The following is a 10,176-nucleotide window of genomic DNA, read 5'->3' as shown; positions in this document are numbered from 1 at the left end:
ACAAACTGAGAAGTCCTTTAAGAATTTATAATCCATTCCCCATTAACTTAATTTAGCTTTTCCATCACTGTTAATGATCAGAGTAACAAAGTGTGAAAAAGAAGAAACCATCATTGATGGTAATTAACACATTTAGATGGGCCGGTTACAACGGCCTCATAAGTTTGAGTTAACTGTAAATGGGCTGTTCCTCATCCAGAATCCGTGCCCTGCATCTTCTATGGTAAACCAAAAGGGGTTACTAAACAAAACCACCTAAACTTAGAAGTTGGTAATTCAAACCGACCTCACCAGAAAACATGCAAATGGAAGATGGGCAGTGTCGTGGAAGTCACCAGAATCAGCCGGTGTGTCCCTGTGCTCGTCCCCAGCTGTCCTTGCTCAATCCATTACTTCTATACTAACCACATAATGGCCTGTTCAAACCAGACACCATTTAATGAACTGTGAATTTACACACAGGCCGTTCTGAATGGGCCGCCCCATTTAGGATTAGTGGATCTCAAATTATTAACCAAACATCACTCTGTTTCAAAGTCAAATACTCCACCAGTGGTATGATTTATCAGCTCCTTCACTGCGGCTAACGTGCCCAAGAAAGTAGGCCTGTTCCTGCAGATTGTGTAAATCTGGATTAGGAAATCCCTTCTTTGCGTGAGCATGAATCAGATCGCCAAAGCAAGACTTTGCCGTTTACTTACCTATTATCAATATGGTGCTCGAATATATTTCTAGAACTGTAGAATAATGTGGAAAGTGATGGCGACTTTGAAAGCTGAAGTTGTTCATGTTTTATTGGGTCTTGAGACACCAGTATCTTTTTAATGGTCTTTGTATAATTTCCGGTGGCTTTTCCATTGTTATTTTACCTCTCCTAAAAAGTTTGAGAAGAGCATGACTTCATTAAATGTGCCGTGCTTTATTTGGATCAGTCATATAAAATATCTCTTTAGAATTGACTTTCAAGTAGGTTTCTGGAAACTTAAACTCAAGTCCAGAGGTTCAAGTCATCCAAACAGATTGTGGTCTTAATACCCAAACCCACGTCCCAGCCTTCCCTTCCCAAGTCGTCTGTGACTCCAGGAGGCCACTGGTTTTCATATTACTGCCGTGACTGTAGAATGATCTAGAGGCGCCCCTGGCTTTCAGGAAATCACGTGGTATTCCCTGACAAACGGTTATTTATTGGGGAAAAGGTCGGGAAATATGAACCCCTACCTCCTGGGTCACCCCCGACACGTGGGGCTTCTCCAGACCTCGTGAGGAGCCCTAGGCACTCCTTACTCACAGCCGAGTCGAATCCGGTGGCAGAGTCTGGGTGTCCCGGAGACCAGCTTCCCCGAGGAGCAGGGCTGTGCCGGGAAGGGCTCGTCCCTGCCTGACGGCCTCCAGCGGCACTCCTGGATGACTGGTGGAGCTTTTAACGTGCTCAGTCTTACCCTTGAAGGAAAGTGACCCTTTAAGAAAGGATCCCACAAGAAAGAAGGGATCGCCATTTATTTATGTTTATTTTCAGTTAATAGGGGTGATCGGGGTTGGTTTTTGCTCCCTACCCCCTCACCCCATCTGGGTTAAATAATAGAGCTAACACACGTGGTGTCAAGGATCTTGAGTGGTCTGAAGCCGGCGCGGGGCCAGCGAAAGCCCTACTGTCTGCTGCCATTGCCTCGCCCCATGGCCGGAGGCCGCCCCAGAACCTGGCGCCAGCGGGCCCAGCTCCTCGAAACACTGTATTTTCCTTTTGAGCCTTTATTAGGGAAAGATCAGCAGCCTTGGGGCAAGTAAGAGAAAACTGGTAATGGAGTCCCGGTCCCTCAGGGTCATTCTTCCCCTCTGAAGGAGACGGGCTCCTGCAGACAGCCCTCGCGTGTGAGGTCGAGGCATCCCTCCGTCGGGCTCTGGTCGCGAGCCTGCGGCTCGAGCAGAGAAGAGGGCCGGCAGGGAAAGCTCCTTCCGGGCACCCCTGGGCTCAGCCCCGGACACCTGCCCCCTCCAGCATGTCCTGGGGTGGTTCCTTGGATGGCACCAGAGAGGAGAGAAGTCAGTGTTGACCGTGGGGTCTCCAAAGCTCCTGATCTTCCCCGAGATTCTAACTGAAATCTACTGTCTCTTGTATTAATTTGGGGGTGGGGGATGCTGTCTTCGCCATGGACGTGAAGCAGTGTATGTCTCTAATTTAACGGATTTACCGCTTTCTCTGCTAATTGAGAGAGCATTATTTATTTGTTTTGACACAAGTGCTTTCAGTGTTTTATCCTAGCTAATGGCTTCTTAAAGGTAATAAAACCCTTCCAACCTAATTGGTCAGATAAGACTTTTCTTCTTGTGTGCTTAAATAAAGCAATTAGTGAAGCGCTTCTATCCAAAATGACTTTTTTTTGTCCTTTTTTAAAACTAATTTACTGTTCCTGGAAACTTTTTGTACAATAAAGCAGTCGTGCGGATTAAAGAACATGCTGCAGTCCTCGTATTAATTTTAACGACGGGGCTTGCGTTTCTTCCAATGCGTCTGTGTTCCGGGAGGGCCTGGTCCATTCTGGGATCGTTTGGGCCAATGACTCTTTGTTTGGTGTCTGAGGCCTTGCCTGTGTCTGAAAGTCCATCCATCTGCCGGATGGATGCGCGCGGAGGGACCGATCTGTCTGCTGTCCGGCATACAAAAGGGAAACTGCCGAAAAGGCAGACAACTACTCTTCTTATGAAAATGTATGCTTCATACACATACCCAGAAACACTTGGGAGATCTTCAAGTAAACTGTAGTCCGTGTGCCTTGCTGAGAGATCCTACTACAGCCAGGCTCCGGGAGACTGGATTTCTAAGTGACTTTAGATGTTTCCTGTTCTGTTACACCGAACACTTCAGGGATGGTCTTCGCCAGCTAAACCCAGAGCCAGGCCCACACTTTCACCCGGAACGTGCCTGCGTCCGGGCTCCTCCTCAAAGGCTGGGGTGGGTCTTTGTCACCTAAGCATCGCCTTTCACGTCATCCAGGCATGATGGCGTCTGTCTTCGTGTCCTTAAACCCCAGCGTCCGCTCTGCAGGAGCGGGCTTTCCCGGGAGTCACCGTGGCAAGCCAGGCATTCTGTCCTGTGAGGCGCCTGCTGCCAGGGAGGTCACTGACCTTCCTGTTGGTGAACCACACGGAGCGGGTGGCCTTCTGTCTTGATCGCTCCTTGCTTTTTTGGCCAGAAATTCTATCTCCCCAACTTGTTCAAAGTCCACTGGCTCTGTCCAAGTATCGAACCTGCCCCTCAAAGGATAGACACTTGCCTCGGGCTTCAAGAACATTCTGACCAGTGATAACCTTGAAGGAGCCCTCCACCCTGGATGGGACAGCTGTGTAAGTGGCGATGCGTGTGAGCGGATTGTGGGCTCTGTGTGTTGGGGGGGGCGGGGTGCCTCCTGAGCGGTCACCTCAGGGGGTCAGGTTTCCAGATGAATGTTTGGTGGCTCCCTCTGGAAATGGCGCTGCAGGTGTGTGCAGATAGCAGGGCGCGAGGAAGGCTCGGTCCTGGCCCTCGCGTGCGACCGGCCCAGAGGCGCAGGAGCGTGGGCCACGGGGTGGTTCCTCCCACAGGCCCGCACTGACGGAGGAGGGCAGGCTGGTAGAGACGTGTCCTGCTGAAATCAGTGCACCTCCTCGAAGAGCTCTGATCATCACCCAAGGAGGGAGCGACCTGAGGTTCTTCCTGGTCTCTCCTCGCTGCCACAAAACAACTCACTTGCCTGGTATAATTTGTGGGTAAACTCGGTGGGATGGCGTGTTATTCTAACATGCTGGCTTAATTTTGGCCATCAGGCTCCCTTATTCTAGTCAAAACCTGTGGGTGCCAGATGGAGAGGTCTGGGTAATGTCTTCACAGGAGGGATGTCTGGTAGTCGGGAGCACGGGGGACAGGACAGGGCTGCAGGGGGACCACCAGACCGATCAGTTATTGTGAGTTCCCATTGTCTCCTAGGATTTGGGGAGGCAAACTTCTTCGTTTGATCTTGGCTGCAAGTGAAACAGCAGCGTGCGTACGTACAAATGTGGGATTCAAATTGTATATCTGTGAGCACGCGCGCGTGTGTGTGTATGTTAGCCCTTAGCATCTCCGAATTTCCTCTCTCCAGATTCCCTTGACCACCCAGATGCCACCTCTGACCTGTTGCCTGATGTTTCCATTTCATTTGTTTTGAAATGGAGGGCAGTGGCGGGTGTGGGGGTGAACTCACATGGACTCCGGGCGGGCACACGCAGAGACTAGGGCTCGCCTAAAAGCGTTCCAGACTTAGGACTCGGAGTTAGGGGACATCAGCTGGGTCCCCTGTGCTCCTTGCCCCAACCGCACACCACCCTCCACGTCATTGTACCCGTCTCTGGCCAGACCTCCTTCCCCCCACCTCCCTCCAATGGACATTCCATAGAGTCGTTATGGCAGAAACTTGGGGACAATTATCTGGTCAGTTGAGGCAAAAGAAAATAATCATTTGTCCAATTGTCCCAATTAGCTCTCTGGACTGTCCTGAATGCTCAGGATAATTGTGTGGGCCTCCCGTTCAGCTCTGTGATCTGGCTAAAACGGATCATGGAAATGAAACTCCATTCAGTACAATGTACATTTAAATTAGACTTAGTCAAAGTAGACCACTGGGTTTAGTGTTTTCTGTTTGTCAACTATTATTCTAAAATTGCTTTTAGCTAATCATCCTGATTCTGCCGTTAGTAATCACTATTTCTCTCGTCTCATAGATGTAATGGAGGCAAAGAGGGCTCTGGTTTGCATCATTTGGTGTCTCTTGGAGGAAGTGCTGAGGGAAGCGTGTTTTTTTGACTTGGTGTTCTGACTCGGGACCCCACAACAGCCCTCCGTTTCCATCGCCGCTCCCCCAGCCCCTGACCCTACTCGCCACCGCCGCTGCCCCAGACGGGAAACCCGAGACCTGTCCCAGGGCTTGCTCGCGAGGTCACAGGACCAGTACCACCCAGGGCTGGAGCTAGAACCTTCGAGCTTCTCCTTTCCAGACCAGTACTGTTGCCACTTATGCCACTTTAGTTGTTCATTTCTTTCCATAAAATTAAATGACCTTCTTCCAGAGAGATTTAATGGTCAAGATGGGATGTGCTAAAGGCTCCTCAAGGACTTTTTTCCTTATTACGAAGATGAGACCAGACCGAGGCTGGGAGAGATTCGCAAACAGTGGTATGCCATTATCCCTAGTTCAGTTTTTCGTGTAATTGGTGTGAAGAGATTGCTGCTGACTAATCCCACCACCGGACAGAAAGCGGCGACTCTTGGGTGACATGACGTGGCACGCGGACGTGTGCAGGGTGGCTGTTGACGGAAGGCATGTGTGTGCGTGTGTGTGTGTGTGTGTGTGTGTGTGTGTGTACCCGGCGCGCTCCCCGACATGGAGAATGTCATTTTAAAGTTGTAAATAATAAAAAATAGGCTGGAGCAAAACTGATGGTACAATTGCCTGAGAATGTGGTACTTCATTTTCACACTATGCAAATGGCTAGAAATTGATTTTTTTTTTTAAATCCAATTAAGCCTCAAGGTTGGTTATCCATTTAAAAGGTCGGCTGAGTTAAACAATGACAGTACCTTCAGTTCATGCTAATAATTAAATTTACACAGAACTCGGGCACTTGCATCGTGCCTCGCGGAGGCGGATGTCGTGTGTGTTGCACAGAAACGTGCGGCAAAAGCCCCCAGTGGTGGTGCCCACTCGCCAGCCATCTAGGACCCCTGCCTGCGACCCCTGCCCGGGGCAGCCCACCGCCTGGCCGCCGGCCCTGGCACTCCTTCCCCTCGGGTTCCCACAGCCCACCCTGGAGAGCCCTGGTCCCCAGCTCACCTCCCGCCCTCCCCTTCCTCCAGCTCCCGGAGCCTCGGGACACAGAAAGTAACCTCATTTAAAGAGGAAAAAAAGAGGGGCTCCTGGTGTGTGTGCCCTTGTCGTATACCCGGAACTCTTCGGTCTCACGTGCTACCGAGATTATACCGTGGTAAGCAAATCACGTTTTAAAAATAGCCCTTTATAGGTGCGTATTGACTCTGTGTTCCCAACGTGTTAAGAAAAAGACTCCAAAATGTCTTTTTACGGTTCTCATAGGTGATGTTTAAGCGTTTGAATTGATGAAGATGTTAGGAGACCCCGGACCCCGATTGGAATGCTTTTTATTCTGTTTGGGTTATAATGTCACTTCAGTTTTGTAAATCGCTGAGTGGGGATAAGTGATCTTATTTCAAATCTAGCATTTTAACCTGCATTGTAATGTAAGTAAGGTCACTCCAATTCAGTACTTTCCGTCTGTAACTCTGAACCAGCCTGAAAGATGGAACCTTCCAGATTTAGTGAGAAAAAAATATGTATGTATATTTCTGTGTGTGTGTGTGTGTGTGTGTGTGTGTGTGTGTGTGTTGAATTTCCCTCTCAGGGTCCTTAAGAAAAACCAACAATTCCTGCTTAATGTTTCGTCCCCCCCCGCCGCCGCCTTAACCTCATGCAGCTCAGCTCCCAAAAGCCTCTGCAACAGATTTGTGATTCTTTTTTACTTTTTAAAAGATCTGCGTTTAGATAATGCTGACAGACGTGTGGCTTTAAAAAGAAGGTGTTTCTGGAGGAAAGAATGTGACTCGGGTTTTTGAAGATGGACTCATTTTTGATGCTCTGGAGAGACAGACTATTCAGGAGGATCCTGTAAGGGAAGGTTTTCCTAAAGAAAAGATTTCTTGATCCTCATCAACATTTCCCCCCTCCTTCTGCTTTTCTGTACACCTTCATTTCCATACAGAGTCGCCTCAAGGAACACGGAACCACCTTGGGTGGGTTAATTACCTCTCTCCCTCCCTCCCTTCCCACAGCCACCCCCATGCCGAGGCTCTAGATTTCCCACATTGCCCTTGAAAACTTCTGCAGCTACAGAAATGATTTTGCTGGTGCTCAGAAGTCAACAAGCATTTGGTCCCCAAGACAAGGAGGGTTATTCCTGTCCGACAAGGTGGGCTTCCTGGGAAGATAATTTAGGCTGCTAGAACGGCAGGGGACTGCCCAGAGCAACTAGCTCAACCCCTCATTTTATGGAAAAGTCCAAAAACTGATGTGGGAAGGAACGCTTTTTGTTGTTAATAAGTGGTTTCTCCAGCACATTTTTATTAACACTGTTCTCTCATCGCGCTGATATCAGAAGGTAAAAAGCGCTCTAGATGAAATCACAGAATGTGCTTTTCAAGCAAAGTGCGAAAGATTACATGCAGTGCACCGTCTTTTGTATCGAGTGCGCATAAAACGCGGTTTTTCAAAAAGAAACAGGAAAGATAAACCCAAACCTGAGAAAAATGGTCACCTCCAGGAGAATGAATGGAAAAGGAGTAGAAGGGACAGGGGACCCCTTTGAGCATTCCTTCCTGTGGTTTCAACTTTTAAGCCACAGAAATGTATGTCTTCTAAAAAAGAAAATGTTAAAAAAAAAAAAGAAAAGAAAGAAAGAAAAGAAAAGAAAAAAACCAGCAAGCCGCTCAGTTCAGGACAAACAGAAACATGGGACTCTAGGTAGGTATCAGACCTTACAAAGGTGAAGTAAGTGTTGAGTGTCCCTGTGGGATCATTTTTCGAACAAGAAGAACGAGCGGACTCTGGACCGCGAGGGGGTGGGTTTGGGGTCGCGAGTGGACGCTGTCAGGAAAGACCAGCCGAGGATCCACAGGAGGGTGACGGAAGGAAGAACCCACATGGGGTAGGACCCGTGAGGAAGCTCCCAGCAACACGGGCGTCGACTCCGAGGAACCGCGCGCACACTCGATACTCCTCGGAAAGGATCAGAGACAGTGACCGTCCAGGAGTGCAGAGCGCGCACTGCACAGGCAGAACTGCATTTCCAGATGGAAGTCTAAGCAGCCATGCCCCATCCCCTCCCGACCGCAAGGAGACCAGGGCTCCTGTAAGGCTCGCCTGACTCTCGCTACGGGGCCAGGAAGGGGCAGAGTGAGCCCGGGGACCATCTTACTGTTCCAGGGAGGATCGCGGTCCTCAGAGGCCGATAGGAACATGTGAGAAGGACACGGGTGCCGGCCTGGTAGGGCCCTGGCTGGCCCGAGTGCGGCCAGTGACCACGGAAGAGCCAAACGCAGGGACAGAACTGGGGAGCCTGCAGCCACCGCCCACTGTGACACCCACCCATCTTCGGGTTCATCCTCCATGCCCACCGTCATGGAATTCTCTCTTGGAAACAAAGCTCTGCGCCTTCCTTCTTGCCCGGGACCCCACAGATGATGTGAGTCCTTCCAGGGGGTGAGGGGAGGCAGGGAGGTCTGGAAGGGTTGATCAGCTAGAAAGTCAGCCTCTTGCAAGCAGTACTGGACCTGGGCAGCCGTCCTCAGCAGCTACAAAAGCTTCAAGGGAGAGGTCAGGAGAAGGAAAGGCCTGAGTCTGCATGGGTTTTGAAGAGGAAACTGAGCTGAACGCCATTAACTATGAGGGGGAGATGGCCCTTTGCCGTTTGAGATCAGGCCGACCCCGCTTGAACCAAAAAGCCCACCTCGGCCAGTCACGGGAGCCATGTGGGTGCCGTGGTTCCTGGTGAGATACGGTGGCAAACACGACGTGTTTAACCCAAATCTAATCACAAGGAAACCATCCCAACGAATCCAGACTGTGGGACTTTCTATGCCACCCGTCAATGTCAGGAAGGACAAAGGCAGGGATTGTTCTGGATTCAAGGAGACCAAAGAGACTTGACAGCCAAGCGGAACGCCTGGTCCTTATTTAGATTCTGGGTTTTCAAAAGGCCATGAAGGACACTTTGGGGACAGTCAAACAAATTGCAATGTGGACTTTGTATTCGATAATTGTATTGTTTGGATGTTAATTTTCTTCGGGTATGATCAGGGTATGTGATTCTGTGTGGGCTGGTGTCCATGTTCCTAAGAGATAGATACACACTGAGGTATTTAAGGTTAGAGTGTATGTAACTAAGTTTAAACTGCAGGAAAAAATATATGTACACACACACACACACACACACACAGACACACACACACCTGATCTCGGTAAAGGGTATACAAGAGTTCATTGTAGTGGTTTTTCAGCGTTTCCGCAAGTTAATGAATTTTTCAAAAAAGTTTCTAGAGAAATGGGCTTCTCACGGCAATGGGTTCCTTTCCAACCGTCCAGGGAGCATTTAGCATGACTCTTCTGGGTGGCGGGCCAGACGCAATTCACAAATTACAGGCGAGGTGTACCCCCGACGTGGCGAGGGAAGGCGCGGACCTCCCCAGCACAGGCCTCGTCCCAGGAGCTCGTGCAGGTGTCTCGTCTGCCCGTCCACTGGGGGCTCACCTCCAGGCCAGCTGCTCCACGGAGGGGGGCAGGGAGAGCTCGTGGAGCGGACCCCGCCTCCACCCCCTCCGGGCAGGTGCAGCGGCAGATCACTGTCCACTGGGAATGAACCATACCGTGATCTCCCGTTAGTCGTGAAGAGGTACCTCCACTGGCTTTGTTGCCCATAAGGTCAAGTTCGAACTCCGAGGCTCAGCGTCCTTCTCATGCACGTGAGCGTGTGACTGGTCCAAACGCATGATGCCCTTTAGAACTGTGGACCACTCCCTTGTCAGGGATCAGACTGCCCTGGACCCCGGGACTTGTCCTCAGATAGCTCAGTCCAAGCTCCGTCTTCTCCCCAGGACTGGCTTGCTGAGGTTTTTTGCCGTCTTTGCTCCCGCGGCCATTGTATCCCCAAAAGCCTGACCTGGCCTGGAGCTCTTAGAAACGGATGTTCAACAAACAGATCCCGAATAAAGGGACGAGTGAAAATACCAGGAAGCAGCCGCAAGGGCTCCAAGGGAATGAGTGTTTCTCACATCAGAATCATGGGCCCGAGAATCTCGAGGCAATCGGTGTGCGCAGACAGTAGAGGAGATGTTTCTCCCGGCAGGAAATTAATAGATACATACACGTTTCATACACCCAGGGCCATCTTACACGACATGAGCTCGGAAGTGTGTTCTAGAACGTGAACTGTACCAGAAGCTTCCTGATAAGTCCTGGGGACTTCGTGCGGATTCCTCCCAGTTTTTAAAGCCGCATTCCTCAAACGCTAAGTCTGAACGCCTGGTTGAATGCGGAATGAGTCGCACCTCATCAAAACCAGAAGTGACTTCTTGGGTTGCAGGAAGGATCTGGTAAGTTG

Source organism: Lontra canadensis, unplaced genomic scaffold, assembly GCF_010015895.1.
Source record: "Lontra canadensis isolate GAN:19392208 unplaced genomic scaffold, GSC_riverotter_1.0 scaffold65, whole genome shotgun sequence".
Taxonomy (NCBI): domain Eukaryota; kingdom Metazoa; phylum Chordata; class Mammalia; order Carnivora; family Mustelidae; genus Lontra; species Lontra canadensis.
This window is presented reverse-complemented; position numbering follows the sequence as displayed.